At 41.4% G+C, this 25,866-nt stretch overlaps 1 protein-coding gene across 5 annotated transcripts in view; it reads right to left on the reverse strand.

Annotated features, from left to right (window-relative positions):
* The window catches only part of iqsec1b (IQ motif and Sec7 domain ArfGEF 1b), a 232,400-nt gene that overhangs the window by 35,691 nt on the left and 170,843 nt on the right, over nucleotides 1-25,866 (reverse strand). The window contains exon 1 of one of the 5 annotated variants that reach the window (XM_051948461.1): nucleotides 11,424-11,460. The exons of the other annotated variants lie outside the window; for them this stretch is intronic. The gene's annotated coding sequence lies outside the window, so the exon portion shown is untranslated. Of the gene's footprint in view, nucleotides 1-11,423; nucleotides 11,461-25,866 lie in introns of those variants that run through there. 5 annotated transcript variants of the gene reach the window in all.

The raw sequence follows: 25,866 nt of genomic DNA on the forward strand, positions 1-25,866 counted from the left end.
AGTGTGTCAGCGCATGTTAGTTGGCACTAAGAACAAGCAGAAAATTTTCTCCGTTATAAATAAACTGATTGAAAATCAGATTTGAGCCTACCAAGTCACACTACAAACCAGCCCCGTCATACGCAGTCCAGACATGTCTGCAAATCACCGAGGACACAGATCCTGACATGTTTGGTTTGCAGTGAAAACAGCGGAGAGCCTCGCAGTGACGTGGACCAGAGGCGCTGCTGGCTTCATTAGTATTCATAAACATTTTTCTGTTCCAGGAAGAGCAGCCGGTCTGAGCGTGTTCAGTCTGAGAATGGCTGGACATCTGGCATGTGCGAACATATGACAAAAAAAATCACAGAGGGGGAAATAAAAGATGCACAGAACAAACTTCAGTTACACGTCTGCACCGGTGAGAAGCACACAGTTGCTGATATGGAACTAAAAATACAACTTCTGCGTTACTTTGGTAGAGTTTTGACTTCTTCTCTGGATCTTTGATCAGGTTACTTCTGCAGGAAATCAGCTTTTTAACAGATATTGCAATCATCACCTATAATTTATCTTTAATCAAAAGCCAAAGTGGACCGAGTCATCTCCTGGTATTTTGTTTTTTATCCCTACAGGGTCCACTGGTCAGTCTCAATAAAATAAGCCCAAACATGACATGGTGTACTTATCATTATTTACCTTGTTCCTTTTGAAATTCTCAGTTTATTTTCCCATTAATCTCATGAGGGAGATAGCTGCCTTTTTACTTTGCTCATCTTTCCAGGCACAAGAAGCTGCTGTATATTAAACTTCAACATCTGCCTCCTGGTACCAATAAATCCTCCCACTTTGTGTGGTTGTAATGATTTTGTTTTCAATCCTAACAAAACGAAGCAGTCTTGGAAAAAGAGGGGAAGTTACATTTTCACAGCTGGCCTGCTGTGGTCTGGCACCACCTGAATTTGCCCAAATTACCCACATGAAAGGAGCCAACTCTCCAACTATCAAATGGTTTAAGGATGAGTAATCCAAACCTAGCAGGCCAAACACTGTGCAGTCAGACAGCAATGTTGCAGCTTTGCACCTTTGCAGACGCTTAAAAACATACTTTTCATATTATGTTTTTCTTTTTCTTAATGCCTACCCCTAGAATGACCTAATAGATTGGCCTTTGGTCTGTCATCGCCTCTGTGTGTTTCTTCCTGGCACCTGGTGCATCAAACTGTTTGTGTGAAATGGGATTTAATTGCAGGTGGAGCGCTCAATGCTGCCAAGTTTTCATTGTGGAAAATGAACATTCAGGGGAATGTTCCACACACATCTGGAGGAACTGCATCCCTCTGTTCCAACTTTTTATTTTTAGCTGTTCCAGTCTGCACATTTACACCCTCTTGAGGCAAATTAAATCATAGTTTGCAAAACTAATTTAGTGAAATCACTGACAAGGTAAAATTGAATGATCGCTTCACAAAAGATACTGAGGTGGCTGCTAAAGTCTCCTCAGTTTGTCCTGTGAATGACATAAGTGTGACCTTCTACCAGATACCGACACCAACAACAACAACACAGTCAGCTGTCTGATGGACTGATCAGGCCGGAGGTGACCAGGGGAAAGAGAAAGACACCAAGGAAGGCTGAATCTGCTGCACAATCACTCTCCCCTCCCCATAACCTCCTCTTTCTGTCTCCCCACTTTATGTCCCTTGTCTGCCATGCATTGCTCATCCCTGGCACCGAGTGGGCAGTGCTGCTGCCAAAAGTGACTGATGGGCACCCTCCACTGTCCGCTCTGAGCAGGACCATCAGGGCAAAATTATGCAGGCCGAGATCCTAGCTGAGTGGTCATGACAGGCTATGGATCCGCCCGCTGCCCCTGCTGCTTTCAAGGGCGTTTTACCCAGACGATGGAGAGAGTTCTGGAGCTCAGGAGGAGCAGCTGTACATCATCTGCTGTGACGCACAGGAGGGAAAAGCGAAGGAGGGAGGGGGGGTGTTCATTATCTACCAGAAGGAGAAGGGATGAAACCCATCTGGTTCAGGCCAAACAGGATAGTCCCCAAAATGTCACAGGCAGGATGGAAAAAGAAATGGAAAGAAAAAGCGAGATGCTGGACTAACAAAGAAAAGCAAATGTCATTCTTTGTCACAGAAAAATAGTTGCTCTATGAAGCACATGCAGTGAGACTTTTCAGAACAAACTAAATCCAGCTGCAGTAAAATCACAGTCTTGACATGAACATACCTTCATTGTACAGAAGCTCAGCTGACTCCAGGCCTGTCTCAACCCAGCACAACCTGACTGGAGCTGTTAAAGTGAAATTCCAGACAGGTGTCCAAACACACAATGACAGCAGGACTCCTCTCTTCCACACTCATGGACTTCCAGAGGAGCGTGGATCTATCCGGTTAATATGACTGGTAGGCACCACCCTGCTTGGCTCTACCTCCTGCCAGCTCCCGTCCCGCCCCTCTTTTCTGTGGTATAGAACACACACACTGAGGCTATTGAAAAGACAGGCAGCACCTCTGTCTACACACGCTGACTCTGGGTACTGTTGATGTTGGCATCTGCAATAAAAGCTGCCTTTCTCTTTCCTGCATGTCCCCCCTGCCTTCCTGCTGGAAGGTTTCACCTTCTGCCAAGGAGAGCTGCGAGGCTGAAATGGAAGGAAGGTTGTGTGACGGCGTTGTACCGGCTGTGTGTGGCTGCCTGTCAGGGGAAGGGAGTGGCAGCCTGGTGTGACACACTCGATTACACGGGCTGATTGGGGATTATTTTTGGCTTCCGCTGGCACCCTAATAAAACTGAAACTCCATGCTGTATTTTCCCGTTATGATTACCACATCTATTCATTCCATCAGATCAACTGTCATTCATCTGACACCAAATAACCCACTATTTTATTTACTGGAAAACATGCTATCACATAGCCCTTTCTGAAAAATGGAGCACATGACACCGTCTGTCAGGTGACACTTGGCTGAACTGAAAGAATAGAGAAGTAGTTCACTGTAGGACACTGAGTTATAGGAATATAGCTCATATTCATGGAACAGCATCTGAGAAACTTGAATGGAATAATTAAGTATAGATAACCGATAGAGTGAGAGCCAAAATCCTTCATGGTTCATCCACTTTGAACGTCCTAAAACTACTGAGCTGGAGACGGACAAGCGCTTTTTCCTCAGTTGTATGTTCACTGATTAGTAGCTTCATCTATACAACAAGAAACAACCCCAAATCCTTATATCATGTATTTAAGCAACATCTGCTGAAACAGAAAACAAGAAGTCGCACAACAACAGGCAGGCTGCTCTACAGTTAGGTGAGATTGTGGACCATCCAGTAGCAGCTACATGTTTGAGGCGGTGCCGTGCCAAAAAACGATTGTTAAAAACTGACGGCCGTCCACGGGCTTTTATCTGGATCAAACAGTCCTAATCTTTTTTGCAATTATCCTTATGTCTCTGTGTTACCTGACCTGCACTGTGGCCTAGATCATAACCAGTCCAATTCTTTTCAGCAGACTGATTCAACCCATACATTGCAGATTGCTAGCTTGCCAAAAAGCAATGTTACTAATGCATCGACATGGCAAAGGTTTAGACCATAGGACAGTTGCAAGACAGATTTTCTTTATTTTTGATTAAAAAAAAAACCCTCATCTATAACTCATGTTGTTTGGAGTCTAGTTTCAAAATAAACAAACATAATAGGGGTCTATTATGTTTATTATGCATACAGCCGAAGAAATAATACAATAGTATTGCTTAAAATCGTAAGGCCAGACTGCACCACAAATTGCAAACAATTCTTTTGTCACAAGAATTGTTTCACAACGACAAATCTTTGCTATTAACACAGATATATATATATATATATATATATATATATATATATTCCTGTGTATTTGCACATTGCAACTGTTTGATCTATATAAAATCAGCTGTAGATGTAGAGAAACTAGGTGATACATCTTTAACAGCAGCAGACAGTCTACTTGTTTTATCCATCACTTGTTGATTCCAGAACCTGACTCTGAAGAAGAGTAATGATACAGAAAACCATGCCCTGCATGATGACAGGATTGTTTCGTTTGGCTTGTTATGTACAAAACCCCAAAAAGATGGATCCATGTTCTTTAGACTGTCATCGGTGTTTCACTACAGTTTGAGGATGCTCAGTCATGGTGTTCACTGCCTATTTTAGTCATGGTGTGTCATCCATCAAACACAAAACCACACCTGGACACATTAACTAGGTAACCAGAAGGCTTTTTAAAATGAGACCAATATAATTCATGATGACTGAAATAAATTCATGACGACTGACAACAAGTCAGTAGTGTCACCCGACAAATTTACTGTCACAGATGATGAGCTTGACACGCTAATTGTCAGAGAAAATTATCCTTAATGCCTCTGAGAGACTGACAGGAGGAAATGTTAGTCCAAGACCAAGCGCGAGTAAGATGCAGAAATGAGAGTTTTAACATATTTTATGTTTCACAAATAGGAGAGTAAAAGCTTCAGTGAAGAGAACTCTCTTCCTATTGGATTACGCTTCTTTCACCAGGACCTCAAAAATTCTTTTCCTCAGAAACAGATGTTGGAAAAAAGAGGGATCATCTTCTAATCAGTCGTCTTTTGTTGCACACCACATGTACTGTACGGCTCATTTCCACTATTTTCATCAACATCAATTCCAGCCGCAGACAGCAGCTATGTTCAATGAAAATAGCTGCAAAAAATCCCCTGTAGTGTACTTTTCACTGGCACAGCACAAAAGGGTAAAAGGCAAAGTTAAAGAGCAGCTATGGGGCTGGTTATTTTTTCACAGGACAGAAGCATAACTTCAAATAAATGCTAATTTTGCTCCATGTCAGCTAGTTTGTAAATAAAAAAAAACCCTAACTCTTCCAATATCCCTGAGTCATTTTTAGAAAATAGCTTACAAGCCATTAAACAATCCGCACACATAAAACCACTGTTGCAGCACGATCATATGACTCCCATTCTCCACTGAGAGTGATCCCTGACACTCCACAGAGATTCCTCTACCGCATGTTAAAGTCAATCTGCATAACTTATTTCACATACATTTGCTGATGCAGGCGTAGAAATGGCCACTTTAAATCATGCTCGGTGACACTAAATTGCTGTTAAGCCGCGGCATTTGCATTTGCGATCTATGCTGTCAAGCTCATTCGGTCCTGCAGGTTTCGTGCAGCATTTTGTAATCAGACTAATTGTGAGCCCCATCTGGCAAAAGCTGTCAATATTAGCATTTATGAGCAGCACAAACAGGTCTAAATGTATAGCTCATGCAACATATACACCGACTGTTAAAGGAACTGAAACAAAAGCACAAAAGCAGCACTCACATGCAGAATACAAGGATTTTAGAGGAATCTCTTGTCAGGTAGAGGTCAGGCAGAGGCCACTGAAAATGCTTACTGTCTGCCTTAGCACTTGCGATAAAAAGGACTCTGGTTGACTCTTCCTCCCCCTAGAGATCCATTCTCCCCCCACCTTGAACATTTCCTCTTCAGACGTGACCTCTGCTGACCTTTTGAACTGCCGCTTCCTCCGCAAATCTCCAGACTGAGAGGCCCTCCTGCTCCACAGTTCACTGTGCAGACAACTTGTGTCGGCTTGTCGCGCTAGAAGGCTCTTTGAAAACCTGACAAATCTGAGCAGGCGTCCAGCGCGGTGTTCGAACATGCAAGTCACGCCGGCGTGGTAAAACATAAATGCTTCTCGGGAAGAACGGTAAATGAGCTCACGTAAACAGGGCGTGGGAGACGTGATGGGTGCTGCCAAAAGCCTCAGCTTCATTCATCTGACAGTAATTTTCAGTGATTATTGAGCGGATGACAGAGTATGTGCAGTATGCGTCTTGTAAAAGCAGAGGTGTTAACCTGCCTCACCCATGTGTGGTAAGTAACCCTGATGGACTTTTTAATATACAGACTCAGCACAGCTCCAATTATCGTTTTCATTTATGTCAGGGAGGAACGCTAAGATTTCAGCAACTTTCCCTTCCAGTAAAAAATGATTTGGACAGTCAGCAGAAGTTATTTCCCTAAAGCTAAAAAAAAATGGATGTCATGAAGAAGAAGGATTGGTAATTGTTTTTAAGCATGAGAAGGTGAACAGCGCAATATATCAAGAAAAACAGGAAGGAACATTTCTGTGCTCCTCTATAGTCATCATTTCCCACAAACTACTGCTCTGGGCCTCGATTTCAAGCATTTGTCAATAGATTTTTTACAGAGGTGAGCTCCACATGTCCCCATCAACTATTTGTCACCGTGGGTTAAGGAGTGGTAGGTGGAGGAAGCCCACTAGGTGTTTACAGCCCCTATGGCTTTCTAAAGAAGTCAAATGGTGCCTCAGCTTGACTCCAGCAGCAAGATTTCCCCCAAGGCGATAATGTTTTTCCATCTACTGAGCGGATGAGTACAGTTTCTGAATGTCTGCCAAGCATTTACTGAATGGTCTGCCGGTTCACATGTGATCACCCGGTAGGAGCACTCCCTCCTCCTGCGTATCCACCTCTTCTTTCATTCCCTGAGGTTACCCATATGACTAAAACAAAACGACATCTCCTTTCTGTGGAAAGCGATTATCAGAAGACTTTACTGAACTTAGTCCACGTCATCTTAAAAAGGCAATGAATAGTTACAGTAGTTTGATATTTTATACCTTCAACTGTTAATACAGTAAAAAAAATTATCTTTTCATCTCCAAACAATGTAGTCCCAGATGACAGTTTCATAGACCAAATAGATCTTTTAAATATTTTTCGTTGTTGTTTGAGTTGCTTAGGTGCCAGTTGGGTGGGGATTATAGCAGCAGAATCACAGAGCTGAAGCGGTTTCAAGCTGATTTAGTGTTCTTATCTGTAGTTGTGAGCCAGCCTGACTGGCAAAATGCGGTAAACGTTTGTTTGTGTATGTTTTCCAGCATACAGTGCAACACATATTCAAAATTTCTTGACATCAAACTGCTGTCAGAATCAAATCAAAGTTTTATCAGATTGAGAAATGACAAACCTGAGATAGGAAAGGTTCTTTGTCCATCTTGAAATTCAACCCGCTCTGTTAAATCAGACGTGCATCCCAGTGGTGCGTCTTCTCTCTTCACATTCCAACTTTCCTTTCAGTAGGAACATTTGGAAAAACCAGCAGCTGAGCCACAAACACTACGGGCCATCTGGCTACAAATGTGGGACTATACCACAAGTGGAAAAACACAACTCCGGCTTCATTCTCATACCACTTTCTCCACAACTCTGATGGGTTGCAGACTTTATTTTTCTCAGCAGCAATTAGAAAATGTGAACCAACTCTAAGAAATTCCAGGAAACAAGTGGAAAGAAACCCGACTTTAAACAGGGATGCTGCAGCGCCTATCAGTGTGCAGTTCACTTCAACTCAACAAGCACCTGATTTAGGCTTCTACGACGCTTGTGCTTTTAATTTATGTGCATAAATGAGCCACAGAGACGCACCATTTTATACACCACAGCAGACTGCATGTGTGGAATTTTTACCTCTGACGTCAAGTGCAAAGCAACACACACGAGCCTTCATTTTATTTGGCAAGACTTAAGGAAACCACTGTGAAAGCTCCATTCAGTCGATGTGCAAAACAACACAGCGGTACACTGTATTTCTTTAAATGCCACCCAATCACAGCCACAAAAACAAGGTTTGTCCATGTTTCTGTGCATTGTGCTTTCATATTTTCCACATGCACATACATATGAAACACCTCTGCATTTGTTACAGTTAAATCCGAGCTTTGAGCAACACGATTTTTTTCTCATTGAAAAGCGATTGTTAGCTATAAGCAGGAGCCACAGGGCTGCTGAAAATAGGTTATTTTCATATAAGTTCTCTTTTAAATGGCCCACATTACATGACAGAAAAAGCCTGAATTCATTCCAAAAGCAACCTATTCAAGAATGCTTTCAACATCCCAAGCCTGTATCGACGGCAGAATATTCCCTGGTGTAATGTCCTTCCTGACTTTCAGAAGCTGTAGTTTGAGAGTAGCTGCTACCGTGGTGTAATAGTGAAACTAAAACACTATGACACACCATCGTTCACAATGTACAGCGTCTCCAGAATGGCTTTTATAACTGCTGACAGCAATTGTGGTAATAATTGGAAGAGATGGAGCGAGCACCAGCAAAATAATCCCCTGCAGCTTTTCCATGCCACATGTTACTGGGCCTTGCGGCAACCTGTTGACACCAATCCCAGAGACCCAGTGGGCCAATGCTGGGCATGCATAAACGGACTTTAATCCTCATCACACACTGCCTGAACCATAACATGTTATCACTGGGCATTTCTGAGGCAGAGGATTGTGTACATGCAGAGGAACAGTCAGAATCTTGATAGGATTCTGTTTAAACTCAAGATTATTTCTTTATTTAATGCAGTTTTATTGTTGCATGCATGCAATGATGCATGTACAAAAACGTGCAATTTTTTCATGAACTTACTCAAAAGAGAAATTATGTTGTTTATCCACTAAGATTAGACGTTTAAATTACAAATCACTGAGACAAATTTGAAGTTACCGAAGACAAGGTTTCATTTTTCTAAAGTTAAATCATCACCATTCAAACACACCTTAGTATGGATATAAATAAGCTACTCTGATTACGTTCAGTTGGGTCGTATGTTTAATTCCGTCTGGTTCGCTCATTAAGTACAAAACTAGTTACTAACAAGCACTATTTATAAGATTAATAACTCAGCAGTCTCATACAAACTGGGATATATGGTCATCCCCATCTTGACCAAAAAGTAGGATTTTTTTTTGGAGTTTCAAAACCAGGATAATGCTTTGTCCCACAAAAAAACAACTAGTGTCATCAGAAAGAGTAGATTCTGATGTTTATTTAGATATGTGACATGTTCCAAACTAACTGGAACTTTACAATCTATTCCACCAAGAAGCCAGAGTGTGAAAATGAGTGAAAAAAAAAAAGCACAAATATTACTTCTGCTGTAGAGGTTTGATCTTCTTCATAACATGATTACCATGGTGTGTACAAATGTGACCAGCACTTTTACAAAGCTCTGGATCTGCAACTCTTTCTGATGTTTGTCATGTTGATGCAATGACGAGCTCACGTGTGTACAGAGCCGTGTGTGCATTGTAACTATAGTTAAATATGAGGACATTCTAAATGAGTTTTCCAACCAACACTTCGCCACACAAACAACTGACATCATTAGAAAGGTCAAGTTGAACCGTTTCATTTCATATAAGCCACATGTTGGTGCAAAGTATTCTTTCTGATCAATGCAGCCGAGAACATGGGGTATGAATTTGGATGCAAGGAGTGTCCATTGAGTTCTAAGCAGTCTAACAAATGACAAATGGTATTTTCTTTCTATGCTAAAGATGAGAATGCAATTACTTGAAGTACAGAATGAAGGTTTCATGGGCAGAAACTAATGGTTACATCTCATAGCAACTATTCCTCAAGCTTGTTAGGAGTCCATGATAAAATGAAGCCCGTTTGTATTCACTGACTACTGCAAGATAACCTGCTATATGGATTATCCACCTACATTGAACATTCTGTGCATGGAATAACACATCATTCGAGCAGCCCGACTGCATGAAATTCACTTCTTCCAACACAAGGAGGATTCAAATTTGAAGATGAAAACAAATGTCACGCAGCCGCTTTGATGATGCAGTGTGTTGGATTTTGGATTCCATTCAGCCTCAGCAAACTCCAATCAGAATCATTATGCTGGAGTGGAGTCTCCTTGGAGTGATAATGAATGACAGGCCAGCGGAGCGAGCTTCTGACCGGCCAGCCGGGCCCATACCTAATGCTTCTGAATTGAAACGCGAGATGAGTCATCAGACGCTTGTCACAGCTTCCTGGCTCCCTCTCGCCTGCTTTGAATCGTCCCCCTGAAAACTCCTCTGATAGGCCCATGATTTATTTAACACATGCTGATGTATTTTGCATTAAAAACAGCCTAAATGCTTCAGCGCACTTCACTAGCGGAAAAGACTCCTCCAGCAGTGATTTGGATGTGTTATCCTCTTTGAACACTTATGGCATCAGTTTTGTTTTGCAGCTGACTTCCAGATTCAAAGCAGGCAGGAAATGTTTTCATAAATGTTGGACAAGGAAACACATTTCCTCTGTGGTGACAGCTGTGATACGCTAAATGTACACTCTTTAAAAAGATAAATTCACATAGATTCTTGTGAGCATGAAACAACAGCAGAGCTCAGCCGCCTATTTTAATTCATAACCACAGAGGATTCCAGCATTGTAGAATTATCTGATACCAAGCTGCTTAATGCTGCATAATCTACCCAACCTGAAAATCCTGCCCCTGAGGATATCAACCAAGAACCGAAAAACAGATCTGGCCTCAGAGATGGAATTATATCCACCAAGATCACACAAGTCACACATAATCCTGTGCCGCAGGCCGGAGCCCCAAACTCATTATTGATGAATTAATGTGAGCTTTGCTAAAACCTATTAAACTGTATTAAGATATGCACGATGAAGAGAAATGAGGCAGAGGAGGGACTGCTGGTGACCCTCCATCTCATTTGCGGTATGGCACAAGAGCCTGTTCACTTTGCGAGCTGAATGCTGTCTAGGTCAGCAGAGAGCAGCCTGATGTAATGAACTATTCCTGGGTCTGTTTAAAGGATCAATAGGGATTCATCACACAGCCGCCCTGTGCTCAGCAAAAGAGGAGCCAGGATGCGGCAGAGTTAAAGACACAAAAAGAGAGAAAAAGAAACAAATGCCCACCCCTTGGTTTGCAAAGCTGCTCGGAGGACACAACAGCCTCTGCATGAAGGGGGGAGGAGAGAGAGAGGGCAGGGGAGGAGGAGGGAGGAGAGATGGAAGGGACGACAACGACAACAACAACAACAACAGTCCCGGCACTGTCTGAGAAGTTGAAACGTCCCTTCAGCTCCAGTTTGCAGCGAGCTGCGAGCGTCCTCCGGCGCAAACATCAGCTGCCATGACATCAGACTACAGGAGAGAGACGGGAAGAGGGAACGAGTGAGGTTGTGTGTGAAGCAGGAGGGGTGTGAGGGTAGAAGGAGGGGAGGTTGGAGTGGTGGTTGGGGGGTAAAGCCAGTGCAGCTGCTGCAGTCATCTCTGCCAGACACCTGCCTGGGCAGCCGGTGTAAACAACAAGAGTATACGCACCCGACAACCACTCTTCTTCCCATCCTCACCTCAACACACATGCCAAAAGAAAAGTGACTCCAGACACAACAGGATGTCAAAGATGACAAAAGAAAATGACAAACAACAGGAGCGGTTAAAGCGGCAGCCCTACCGGCAGAGAGAGACAGCGAGCAGCCCGGCACTCGGTCGACTCTGGCAGGATGAAAGCGAGGGACCATCCTTACACACTCACCTCCAGCTTCGGAGAGAGACGACTCGGGCCCTCGCCTCCTGTTCTCCCCCCAACCCCTCTGTCACTCGACTCTCTCGGCCCCTCCCTCCTCTCTCTCTCTCTCCCTCTCTCTCTGTCTCTCTCTCTCTCTCTTTAACCTCCCCCCTCCCTCCCTTCCTCTCCCAGCGGAGTTGTGTGTCCAGCCTGATGCAGCCCGCCGAGTCCTTGCCGCTTGCTGGCAGCGCTGCAAGGTCAAGGTTTGTCTCTGCATCCAGTCACAGAGCGAGACACAGCGCTGACACCTGAGAATGTAGCTGTTAACTCAATCACTTCCCAAGCTGCCTTTTTTTTCTTCTTCCTAACCATGGTGGTTATTAGTCAGATGAGCTGCTTTGAGTTCGATTGCAGCGGACATGTGCAGACTTTGGTGGTGAAATGGGAAATAAAAAGGTAAATTATATCCGTAACAAAAATCAATCATCCCTCCTGAGAAAAGATTGCTGCTTTTCTCACATCACAGAATAACATGATCGATTCCACCATTCTACTTATTCTATGATTTACTGAAGAAAATGATTTCCAAATCATGAAGATTTAAGCGATAACAGTGGTGGTGCTGCTTTTTATTCATACGCCAACATAGTCGAGTTTTTACTATTTTTATCCTTGCTTAGAGGAATCTAAACAAGTTTTTCTCTTTAGACAAGGCAGATTTAGCAAGTGTTAAAGGTGCATATTTACCAGTAAGTCAAAGGGTTATGACCAGTCAAAGCTGAATAAAGTGAATGACATTGAGCATCTCATAACAGTTGTGCTTGTCTGTGTCTGGGATATATGAAATGGTAATTAACAGGAAGTTCTCATAGTCAGTGTTTTGAATGAGGGAATGGACAGGCGCAAAGACCTGAGTGACTTTGGCATGGGTCAAGTTGTTAAGTCCAGATGGCGTGTTGGAAAGCATGTTGGATGCATCAGTGGTGGTGAGCACCTTCTGACAGTGGTCCAATGGAAGTAATCGGCAACAAGGTGTTAGGGGAAGCGCTGGAAGAAGTCTAATCCAACTCCAACTAGCACCTTCCAGGAATTAAAGGATATGCTGTTAATATCTTGGTGCTTGATACCATGAAGCAACCTTCAGAGGTCTTTGGGAGTTCCTACCTTGGTGGATCAGAAATGTTTTGGTGAAGGGACTAATAACAGATAACAGACTAGTAACAGATTTGGCTATTATTTTGGCTAATCAGTGTCCATGAAACAGTTCAAGAACTTTAAACTGGCAAAAGCACAATTTAAACTAAAAAGGCACTCATGAATCACACACATCCACCAAGACCACTAGCCTACTCCTCTATGAGGGGCAAATCTGTAACCAGCCAAATCCATCATACATATCTGGATGCTTCTCCAAAAATGTTTGTTTAATGGGTTCTTTCTTTGCCTTTGACTGTTGTTGGATGTTAACAATCAAAACCATTCAGTTAAACAAAGACCACCAAGCTGGATCACCTAACACTTAGCAGTGGTGGGAGATCTTTGATGTCAGACTCAGACACTTTGTCAACCCAACCATCCACCTTGACTTTATCCAACATTTTGTAGTGGAATAAGGTTTCAGTTAAGTCAGAATACTGTATTTCAGACAGAAAGGATCCCAACTGGCACTAGTAGTGGGGAATCAGAGTCTAGAATGAAAGAAACTATTAAGTCAAAGTAAAAAATAAGTTACATTTCCAAGATTTACCTTCAGCTTCTTTTCTTTCTCCAAAAGCCCCGTTGGCAGATTTTCTTACACAAGACAGACACTACCGAGTTTCATAACATGTGTGGTCTCAACTTAACTTAGACTGTTGCTATTGACAAAAAGAATAGCTTTCATTTGACATTTCTGAAAGGACTACAGATTACCTGAGATTTGGTGAACAATAACAAAAAGTTGATACCTCACTTTTAGAGACATGAATATGTTCTACCACAGAAACTTTTTAGACTTGCCAGTGTAGCTTATTAACATCAGAGGACTGATCAGTTGATCACCTTTGTCTGAATTTTGCATATATTTAACACTGACTATTTTCTATCTGCTGCTGTATGCTATGGAGGGTTATGTATGTGCTGGAGGGTAAATCCAGGAGAGATCACTAGTCCATCACAGGGCCAACAAAGAGAGTCAAACAACTATGCACACTCATACCAATGGACAGTTTGGAAACACAAATTGTCCCGTCTTTGGATTGTGGGAAGAAGCCAATCGCCTGAAGAAAACCCACATAAGAAGAGGGAGACCGTTCAAACTACATGCAGAACGGAGACTACAACACAGGACCATCTAGCCACTGCACTATAAGAAAATTGAAAGTATTGAACATGATCTATGATTTTTCCCATAGCGCTATCTTGAGATGTGTCATTACCATGACCATTGGAAGGATTACTTGTTTTAAATCAAGTCTAAATAAAACCAAATTCTATCAAAAACTACTTCCATTCCCATTGCCAGCATCTACACTGTGTGGCTAGTGAAAATTAGTCAATGACAGCATGCTAACAAGCGAAACTTAACGTAATGCATCAAGCTCTAATCACCGTTTTGCTTAAAGGCATTATGGAGGATGTTTTTGTTGTTTAATTTGTCTGATTCACATAAAATGAATATACTGACCTTTAGTGGACTTGTATGTATGGTTTCTAAAAGAATAAAAAAAAAAAAAAAAAAAAACTGTGCTCGGATCGAGGCGTTTGGTTTGCTCCCTTTCCTGTCAATCAAAAATCTTCCGGCTCAGGCCTAGTTACGTAGATTACGTACACCTTGGACTTACGTGTTTTGTGTATCTGTTGCTTTGGTATAGCTTCGTAGTTAGCTGGCGACTTGTTTTGCTCATCTTTTTTTACATAATGGCAGATAAAGATCCAGGGGGACCCAGCCGTAAAAGACAGGCATTTTTTGAGGTCAGAGGAAATAAAAGACAACTGGATTGCGAGAATGCAAAAACAAAAGTGATTATTGGCGAGTCATTTGGGCGATGGCGTCAGCTCAAGCAACAAATGGACCTAAAGACAGATGCCTTGGTTGCTAAATTCCTTCTGGACAGGTAAAATGTATTATTGTATTATACTGCGGCTGTAGGCAACTTCACGAGTCCTACGCAAGTTTGTGGAGGGGGGTGTTTCTTCGTAAATGTTAAGAGGGGGGAGGTTAGAGGGGGATGAGGGAGAGGTATGTGCGCATGCGCATGCTACGTTCAAAGTCGTAGGAAATTAAATCTCCTCTAATGCCTTTAAATGCAGCCTCAAAGAGCACGGCATGGCTGTGGATTTTTCATTTGAGAAAATTTATAGCGAACAAATGTTACATCCAGTTTAAATTGAGCAGTCACACAAGAATGTTGCCTAAATAAAGCAGAAGTTTAGTAATCAAGACGAAAGTGTCCAAGTCTGACCAGGTATTTAGTGGCAATTTTGGAAACTTGACTATTTTCAGTAGTAAAGGATAAAGACACACCTTTTCCATCATCAAATAAGTACTGAAGATATACTGATACTGAATTCTACTTGTTTGCTGAAACCGGCTAAGACCCAATGATACAACAATGCAGCAGCACAGCATTAAACTGAGCTATAAAAAACTTCTTCATTAAAATGGCTGCCATCTTACGTACTATTAAAATCATCAAAACTAGCTGAAAAATAAGTCATGATTAAGCAAACACCCCAGGTACTGACAATGCGGGGAAGTCAAAGCAGCAGGCGCACAGAGAATAGTATTCTTTGTAAAGCAAAGCAGTAACCGAGGAGGATAAGTCTTACTGTTGTGAGTGTAAACTGCAGCTGGCATGGAGCGGCATTAATATCCTGAGTGAGCTTCTCTATCCACCTGGGAGGAAGTCTGCCAGGGGTCGTGCCCCTTTCGAATGCTGGCACTTGCAAGCCGCCTGTTGCCACGACGACTGATGCAGTTTCACGTCTGTTGGTGGTGCCAGGAGGAACAAACGGAGACAGAGGGCGAGAGTGGGGACTAGTTGCTGTGCTCTTACCACTGGGCCTATAGGATTACTGGTAATGGGATTTCCCACTAATGGCTCCTTCTGACAGGTGGTGTCCCCGTTTAGCTCAAGTTCAGAGTTGGCAATGAAAACACTGCTGTGGTTTAAAGCTTTCGCTGCCTCCTCGGAGCAAAAAATATCCACTTTAGCTCTTTACACCTGTGTTGAGACTCAAAATAGCTACCAGTATGTTTAACATGTTGCCAACACCTTAAAATAAAGCAGATTACTTAAGTCTCAAGTAATTTAACATTTTATTTGGCATTTTTTCCAATTTGTCTTGAAGGTAAAACCAGTTTTCAAGATGCAAGTCAGTAAAATGAGATTTGAAAGACCCAAAGATTTGTTAATCATCATCATACATAATAGACATACTCTATCGCTCAAAATTGTGGGGTCCTTGTTTTTGAAAGAAAAGCAGTTTTTTCAATGATGACAACATTAAATTAATCAGAAATACAGTCTAGACATTGTTAATGTGGTAAATGACTATTCTAGCTGGAAACAGTTGATTTTTAATGGAATACATTACTACATAGAGGTACAGAGGAACATTTCCAGCAACCATCACTCCTGTGTTCTAATGCTACATTGTGTTAGCTAGTGGTGTTGAAAGGCTAATTGATGATTAGAAACCCCTTATGCAGTTTTGTTAGCACATGAATGAAAATGTGAGTTTTCATGGAAAACATGAAATTGTTTGGGTGACCCCAAACTTTTGAACAATAGAGTATATACCAGCAACTTTATTAAATACACCTGTGAAAATGCAATCGAACATGATGGCTCTGCCATAAATTCTACTGTTGAGAAGCTTCACGTTTACTCCACTTTATGTTAATTACTGAAGTCATAGTGGGTGGTGGCAGTATCATGGATTGCAGAGGACAAAATATTAAGAACACTTGAATAAAATGCATTACAGTGCACACTCACCATACACTACAACCTCAATACTAAATATGAATTAGATGTCTCATCTTTATGACAGGGCTGCACAGTGGCGTAGTGGTTAGCACTTCCGCCTTGCAGCAAGAAGATCTCTGGTTCGAGTCCCGGCCTGAGCCTCGGGTCTTTCTGCATGGAGTTTGCATGTTCTCCCTGTGCATGTGTGGGTTTTCTCCGGGTACTCCGGCGTCCTCCCACAGTCCAAAAATATGCTGAGGTTAATTGATTACTCTAAATTGCCCGTAGGTGTGAATGTGAGTGTGATTGTTTGTCTGTATATGTAGCCCTGAGACAGACTGGTGACCTGTCCAGGGTGTCCTCTGCCCTCGCCCGAGTCAGCAGAGATAGGCTCCAGCCCCCAGATGATCATATAAAGAAATCCATGACTAGTTCACATCTGTACAGCATGAAAGTAGAAAAGACCCAAGGTTTTATCTCACACGGAACACTCACACATACATTTACCTCATTATTTGACACTCTGGCCACGTCTGATACTGAACATTATATATATATTCAAGTATCTGACAGAAAATAAGGGAACACATAATAGGCAGGCAGTATTGGGATCCAGAAACATTTAATCCTTCATTTCTCATGATGGAACTTAATAGCATCTCTTTGTTAGACAATCTCTACTTGGAGAATACTCACATCTTTCAAACTCTATGCCAGACGTTTTGCAAGTTGCATGCAGCAAAGACATGCTAAGAAAAGAAGTACTCAGGATAAAAGAAGACAGAATGTCAACATGCATGGATGCTGGGAATTGAGGAGGCGGAAAGCCACGATAATTATGGTTTTTTTCTCTTCACATTGTGGACATTTGTGGACTACAAGACTAAGCTTATAATATGAATTATTTTCTTTGACTTGAAATTTCTCTAGCAACACACAAATCCTTTATGCTGTGCTACAGAAACAAAGAATTACAGTAAAAAAGGCTTTGAATTTTGAAGGTTCTTAGTCTAATTTTGTAGCAGATATAAAAAGGTAAAACATTTTATTTTATGCATTTTTAGAAACTAATGTTCAGCTACGAAAAGGTAATGACTTCTATTCTGCTAGCTATGCTAGTTAGCATTTAGCAAGACTCTTATCAAGCACTACATTTTCCCCCTTAATATTATGATTTATGTTTAAAATGTAATATTTCCTAGCATCGAAACAGATTTTTTTTTTAGGTCCCAGAAAAAAGAAAAAGTCTCACAATTTAGAAACCAGAACTTATAGTTTGGGTTATACTTTGGTTTCCTAGACAGTATATTTTTTTCTATGCCATTTCTCTTACAAAATGCTTGCTTTTGTAACAAATAATATCTCGCAGTGATTAAACATTTGATGATATAATAATTGCAATAGCAAAGAAAGATATCATAAAGGCAGATGACGGATTCAATCGGATATGAAGTTACAGTATTCTGCCTTTGTAGGGCGACAATATTTGATCATAACCGTGCATTTGGCAGTTAATTAAATAGCAGAGAACAGAGTGTCACATGCAGCAACCAGTTCACTATCTAAAACAACGGTCTGTGTTTTAAAGAGAGACAAATATTCAGACAGTAAATGAAATCAAAGCAGATCTTCTGAAGCGTGAACAGCTGCCTGCTGATGATAACAGCTCTCTGCTATCTTTTTTAAACATGTATTTGTCAGGAAAACGCTTTCGGCAACTATCCCCTGCTGTCTAACTGTATTGATCGGGGTTATGCACCTTGCTCAAGAGTAGTTGAAAGCTAGTTTTCCTGCTTGCACCATTTCCAGCGGGACAAAGTTACGGCGAGAAGCTCTGACAGTTCCTCGACTACTTTTTGCATCACCTCGTCTCTCCTCTCCTGTCACTCTCTCTGAGGTAAAATCAACCAAAAAAACAAACAAACAAAAAACACACAGCTTGTCGGGCTTCAGCTGGTGCTATGTCATAGGAAGGGAAGGACAGAAAAACAAGGGAGGCAGAGGAAGGGAGGGCTGGAGACGGGGGAAGACAACAATAGCTGGAGGCCACGTCATAATGTAATGATGCTAATGAGGATGAAGCAGCTTGTCCCCTTTTCTCCATAAGCCTCTGAAAGCAGGACAGCTTGTGACATCACTGGGATCAGCGGCGCCGTCTCATACGTTGCAACACAAAGCAGAGCGTGGAGGTGTTAAAGCGGTGCAGACAGACACAAACAAACAACACACCTGACCTGAGCACCAGAGGGGAGCAACAGGGAACTTTTGCCCCTTCAGTGTTGTGAAAAAGCAGCACAGAAATCTTCTATTTATGCTTTTTTTCTCACATTTAAATGTTTCAGATCATCAAACTAATATTTAAATGTATTGACTATTAGACCGAGATAACCCACACAACACAAAATATAGTTTTTGAATCATGATTTATTAAAGATTTATTGAAAACCTGTATCACCTCTTGCAAAAACAATTGCCTCGCTAAACCTAATAACTGGTTTTCCGCTCTTGGCAGCAACAACTGCAGTGTGTGATCAGTCCTGGCCCGCTCTTCCCTGCAGAATGGTTTTAATTTGGTCACATTAGATGGGTTACAAGCTTGAACTGCCTTTTTATAAGGTCACGCCACAGCATCTCTATTGGACTGAAGTCTGGGCTTTGACTCGGCTGCTCCAGAACTTTAATTTAGTTCTTTTTGAGTCACTTCGAGGTGGATTTGCTTGTGGGCTTTGAGTCTTTGTCAGGCTGCAGAACCCGATGAATTTATTAGATTGGTAGCTAAGGGGGCAACTACTTTTTCACATTGGGCAAGATGGACTGGGCAGCACTTTTTCTTCAACAAATGAAATCATCATCTACAAATTGGATTTTGTGTTTTCTTTGTCTTATATTAAAATTAGTTTGATGATCTGAAACATTTACGTTTGACAAATACGCAAAAGTAAAAGGTTTCCGTAGGGTAGCAAATACTTTTTCACGGCACTTACACACGTGGACAAAATTGTTGGTACCCCTCAGTTAAAGAAGGAAAAACCCACAATTCTCACTGAAATCACTTGAAACTCACAAAAGTAACAATAAATAAAAATTTATTGAAAATTAAATAATCAAAAACAGCCATTACTTTTGAATTGTTGATTAACATAATTATTTAAAAAAACAAACTAATGAAACAGGCCTGGACAAAAATGATGGTACCTCTATAAAAGATTGAAAACTATTTGACCAGAGTGACATGATTAACTCAGGTGTGTCATTTAATTGACATCACAGGTGTTTCCAAACTCATAATCAGTCAGTCTGCCTATTTAAAGGGAGACAAGTAGTCACCCTGCTGTTTGGTGAAAAGGTGTGTACCACACTGAACATGGACAACAGAAAGCGAAGGAGAGAATTGTCCCAGGACATCTGAAAAAAAAATTATAGACAAACATCTTAAAGGTAAAGGCTATAAGACCATCTCTAAACAGCTTGAAGTTCCTGTGACAACAGTGGCTCATATTATTCAGAAGTTCAAGACCCACGGGACAGTAGCCAACCTCCCTGGACGTGGCCGCAAGAGGAAAATTGATGAGAAATTGAAGAGACGGATCGTTGGAATTGTATCCAAAGAGCCCAGAGCAACCTCCAAAGAAATTAAAGGTGAACTCCAAGGCCAAGGTACATCAGTGTCAGATCGCACCATTCGTCGTTGTTTGAGCCAAAGTGGACTTCATGGGAGACGACCAAGGAGGACACCACTGCTGAAAAAAACTCATAAAAAAGCCAGACTGGAATTTGCAAAAATGCATGTTGACAAGCCACAAAGCTTCTGGGAGAATGTCCTTTGGACAGATGAGACCAAACTGGAGCTTTTTGGTAAGGCACATCAACTCTATGTTCATAGACTCAAAAACCAAGCATACGAAGAAAAGAACACTGTCCCTACGGTGAAACATGGAGGAGGCTCAGTAATGTTTTGGGGCTGCTTTGCTGCATCTGGCACAGGGTGTCTTGAAAGTGTGCAAGGTACGATGAAATCTGAAGACTATCAAGGCATTCTGGAGAGAAATGTGCTGCCTAGTGTCAGAAAGCTTGGTCTCAGTTGCAGGTCATGGGTCTTCCAACAGGACAACGATCCAAAACACACAGCCAAAAACACCCAAGAATGGCTGAGAGAAAAGCGTTGGACTATTCTAAAGTGGCCTTCTATGAGCCCAGATCTGAATCCCATTGAACATATGTGGAAGGAGCTGAAACATGCCATTTGGAGAAGACACCCATCAAACCTGAGACAACTGGAGCTGTTTGCTCATGAGGAGTGGGCCAAAATACCTGTTGATAGCTGCAGAACGCTCATTGACAAATACAGAAATCGTTTAATTGCAGTGATTGCCTCAAAAGGTTGTGCAACAAAATATTAAGTTATGGGTACCATCATTTTTGTCCAGCCCTATTTCATTAGTTTGTTTTTTTAAATAATTATGTTAATCAACAATTCAAAAGTGATGGCTGATTTTGATTATTTAATTTTCAATAAATTTTTATTTATTGTTACTTTTGTGAGTTTCAAGTGATTTCAATGAGAATTGTGGGTTTTTCCTTCTTTAACTGAGGGGTACCAACAATTTTGTCCACGTGTGTACATATCTTAACCTTTAGCTTGAAAGACTGGAAATAAAAGAGGTGCCATTTCTTTAAGTTCCTGCCTACTGCTAAGGTTGGTGGTTATCGGTGTTCACCAGAAAGACATTTTCGAAACATCCTGCTTTTCTGTTTTTCTGACTTTATTGAAGATACAATAAAATAAATCCTTCCATTAAAATGCTCAGTTTTCCTCATTAGAGACGATGTGTATTTCTCTTTGAATAGCCATCATCAGCGCTCCTGTTTGGCAAACGTTCCAGCTGAATGATTCTCCCAGAGGTGGATTCGCGTCAGCCTCAGATAAATGACACACCCGTGTGACACTTCAAAACAGCTAATCAATATATCAGACTGGGGTAAATAATTCTCTGTGTGGAAGGAAGATGCTCCCAGTCAACTCTTTCTCACTGCAAAAGTTGTACTCAATAAAATTTTGGTTGTAGAGGGAAGACATTAGAGGTGTGAGCGTTAGCTGTGTCGCAATGACATAAAGTGATTCAGATAGAGGTGAGAGTGCTCTGTGGGAGAAATGGACGCTAAATTTAATATTCAAAGTTAGTCTGATAATAATACAGAAGCATTGGAGAGAAAGATATAATTTTCTTATGTTTCTGTTCCATTTTCCTCCTTGGTTGTCAATGCAAAAAAGTAAGAAGGTTGACTTCCATTTATTTTCAGACCAGTTTTGTTATCATGTACTATCATGCGGGGGGGGGGGGGGGGGGGGGGGGGGGGTGAACAATTTATTACTTATTTACTAGAAACTATTTTGTGAGTTTTGAAATGTTGCAAGAAATTCGAATGCATCATCTCAGGGTTTGGGAAATTAGTCATAATAGAGCCGAAAGCAAATAGCAGGCAGGCAAAAATAATTAGTAATTGTTAGTTGCAGTCCTACAGTAGTAATTTACATGGACAAAAGGTATTTAGTTGTGAAATTCTGTGCCTGGTTGAAGACCTTCAGAATTCATCGTGTCGAGGATCTACACTGCTCTCAAAACTGTAATACATTCTACAAACAACTCAAGACTGTATCTATAAGAAGAGCAATAAAACATCAAAACAGCACAGAGGGGGGTTATAATTAGTCCTAGACAGATGTAGGAGCTGCAAAACAGAGGTGCAGCTATGGGAAATGACAGACTGTAACAGATTGAGTGTTTTAAGCTGATCAGGCTGAGCAGATTCACTCTGTGGTAAAAACTAAATTCATTGTAGTGTTTGTGAAAATGGCAACACAATGTTTTGTACTAAAGCACAGTCGACTGAGAAGTGAGGAAATTAAGTCAAACTCTGACTTTAAAATCTCCATTATATATAAATTCTGACAACATATCTTCCAAACAAGCTGGACTTCAGAAAAACAAAGTCTCAATTCTACCGTAATAAAGTTTTACTAATTCATTTTCAAGGCTTCCTCCATTTAAAAGGCCAACCTACAACCACTCAAAGTTATGTTTAGTTTATTGTCACTTGGTGGAAAGTTTCTCTGTGCTCAAGTCCGAGTTCAGTATAGCTTGTTTGGTCCTGTTTTCACAAGAGAAATGTGTTCACTTAAAGTCAAATGACAAATATGCTGAGAATGGACATTTTAGTCGATTTGGAGACATACTATGTCCAGCCGTACAACTTAAAATATTTGCAATTTTAGTCAAGCTATTGAACTTTTTTTTCAGAAAATCCACACAGTTTGTTATGAAACGCAAAGCAAGTTAATAAATGTCACAAATATTGCTGGATTTTAACTCATAAATGCATTATTCATGCTTTTAAAATCCATTTCTAAGGATACAATGAAGAAGAGTGATAGAAAAAAGGGCCTTATAGCTTGATTTTGCCCTCAGGCAGCAATGAGATTTGGCCATGTAACTGATTAATTAAATAATGATAATATTATTATTATTATTAATAATAATAATAATAATAATAATAATAACAGATATATTTGGAGGATCAGCAGAATCAAATGTTTATTTATAGGATTAGTTTGTTTCTCTTCTTGCTTCTATTTGCTAGTAATAACTTATTTCTACACATCCCTTTAATCTTTTACTCAAGGGCAATAAATCTACAGTGTACAAGATAGGGCTAAGACAAGACTGTAACACTGTACTGATCCGAGAGGGAATCTATATGTACAGCACAAGCTATATAAATATGTATACAGCACATGAAATATAAAGAAATACACAACCAACATCAGGAGATAGCTGACGTCCTTGGTTTGTTTTTCTTCTCCTGGCTGTGCTGCTGACTGACCAGTAGAGGGCATCATTATTCCAGTCTTCAGGCCCTTTAAAGCTCAGCAGCATGAAGAGCACTGTGATATTCAGAGCCAACGGTGCGATCAAAACTAGGTGAAAAAGCAGCAGCACCCATTTGGCACATCAAGTTCTTCCATCTTTCACAAAGAACACCTGACTCCTCTCACTTCACACATGTCCTTCTCCTCAGGGTTAGGACATACCGGCTGATGTAATCCTCCAGCCTGTGCCAGAAATTATAATTGGGGTGAAGGGGGCTCGCATTCAGATGAGGCAGAAATAGATTTTTTTTTTTTTTTGCCATCTCTCGCTCACTTTTGACCAAAGCATTGTCTCCTGTAATTCTGAAGTCTCTCTGTCTTCTCCCACCAATTACAGTCGGGCCTGCTGAGTGAGGGGGAGGAGAGAGGACGGGCCATCTCCATCAGCCCGCTAACCACTCAGGGGAGCTCATTAAACTCGCCTGCAGCCCAGAGGCTTGGTGGTGTGTTGGCACCACTTCTGACACCACATCAGCACCATCAACCTTCGACAGTGCCACAAAGAGAAAGAGCCCGAATGAGAAAGCGAAACGGAGCTTTCAACTACATCTCCTGACAGCATGACACGGCGTTAAGGTGTCCCCCATGTAAAAATGCCACCACTGTTATTAAAAAGAAACAGCCATCTTGCAAGATGTCTTATAAAATGGCTTTTTGTAGAGCGGCCTCCTGGATCTGCTAATTGAATGAAGGTGCAAAGAATGAAGCAGCTCACACATCTCAGCAGACGCTTCACACACACCAGGTTGATGTAATCTCTGGGGCGCTGACAGAAATGATAAGTCGCTCCATCAGAAGAGCACCTCTGTTTGCCCCGTGCAGGCCCCAGCTCTACAGAAGCGGATGAGGATCCTCGAAAATTAAATCTTGTCTTCCCCAAAGCCTGTGATGTCAAGGCTGGGAAGTCTCTGCGGGCTCTCGTCTTCTGCTACACGAGCTCTTCTGTCAGGGCATTTAAACATATGCGCTCCCTTATGCGGGCATACAGCAGCTCATCCCCTATCACAGGGCAGCACTCGAGAGGGAGGCACCTCCTTGTTTTTGGTAGCAGGGGCGGCTGGCATGGCAGGCAGTGAAGCATTGTGTGCAGAGTGCTGGCATGCTACGGGGCCTACTCTGAGATGAGTACAGTAGGTGCTGGATGGGGTCCACTGACTCTCCACGGTAGCAGACGGCAGATGTTTGTGTGCACAGGCAGAGGTGGATTTAATGAGTGTTTACCGTCGTCTTGTGCACAGAGATGTTTGCCACATCCTGCTGTCGGGCTGCTGAGGGCCACCTCATGGGCCAGACATCACGCATAACTCAGAGCATAATTCTAGTATGCCATAACTTGTTTATTACTTTTGCAGAGTTCAGTAATGATAAGCATTGTAGTGTTCTGATCAGCTTGTTGGCACAATAGCATAATAATGCAGCACCTGGGTTACAGGTTTAGTGCAGAACAGCATTTTTTCTTTGATTTCGGAGGGATTGCTGCTAAGTATTCTGTAAATGAAGATGTACCAGAGGGTACTGATGTTGAGAAATTTGGTCTTTGTTTGTGTGTTTTGCCATTCATGAGGCCATCAGATCATTTTAAAGCAGAACCAGAGCAGGACAAAGACGAAGCTGCTCTCAGGAAATAGGTGCTAAAAAGTTAATGGAGGCTTTAGTTTGTCCAGAATCAGAACAGCTTCACTTGGAAAACTCCCACTAAATACTGGACAAGTGGATGCTTTGCACAAACAGCTTTTGCAGCAACAATGAGCACGTGAACGGAATTTGTGATTACTCTGCTAACTGATTTCGTTTTGTTGCTCTGTGAGAAACTACAGTTGGCTTTGTGCAAGACGAGACAATATAATGATCAGATATTCCAGCCTGCACAGAGAAAGATATATGAATAAGAAAAAAAAATATGATCATTATATAAATATATTTTTTGTGTTACTTATTGTTTTTAAGCTTTAAAAACATCACAAGCAGTAGGATTTCAATACATGGCCCACTCAAGGTATGTAACACTGTTGAAAAAGGCCTGCTGCATTTAAAAGTCTGATATGATACCAAACCACAAAACTTCAAAAACAACACCAAAGTAGAAAAAGGCAAGGTCAGCTTTGAGGAAATTCAGCCATTTACACCACAGAACCAACCATAACAGCAACATCCCACCAAATACTCATTTCCTTGAAGCCTTGACAAGCTGACAAGCTTGTACAGTCACATATGAGACACTTTAGTGACACACAAAACATAAAGAATAACTTTTGACCACTTCACGAGCAATACTTCTATACTTTCATGGCATTCAGCACAGCAAAGCCTCTTTCAGACGTGTTGTCATGTGTGAAAAACACAATGGCTCACTGACATTTGTAAATATGCTCCTGTCAAGCAGTGAAAATCTGGGAGAAAACTGCAAAGCTATGAAATCATAAGAATAAAAATTCCACGAATTGTTTGGTCGGAAAAAGACTTTCTTCAAAGGCAACTCGTATTGATCAAATATGAGAGCTCATTTCTACAAAGCAGCTCTTGTCGCTGTGACTTGATAGAGGGGATCAGATGAAAGCTGCCGGCACAAAGCAGAAAGCGAACAATGTGA

The sequence above is a fragment of the Acanthochromis polyacanthus genome, chromosome 5, assembly GCF_021347895.1.
Source record: "Acanthochromis polyacanthus isolate Apoly-LR-REF ecotype Palm Island chromosome 5, KAUST_Apoly_ChrSc, whole genome shotgun sequence".
NCBI classification, from domain to species: domain Eukaryota; kingdom Metazoa; phylum Chordata; class Actinopteri; family Pomacentridae; genus Acanthochromis; species Acanthochromis polyacanthus.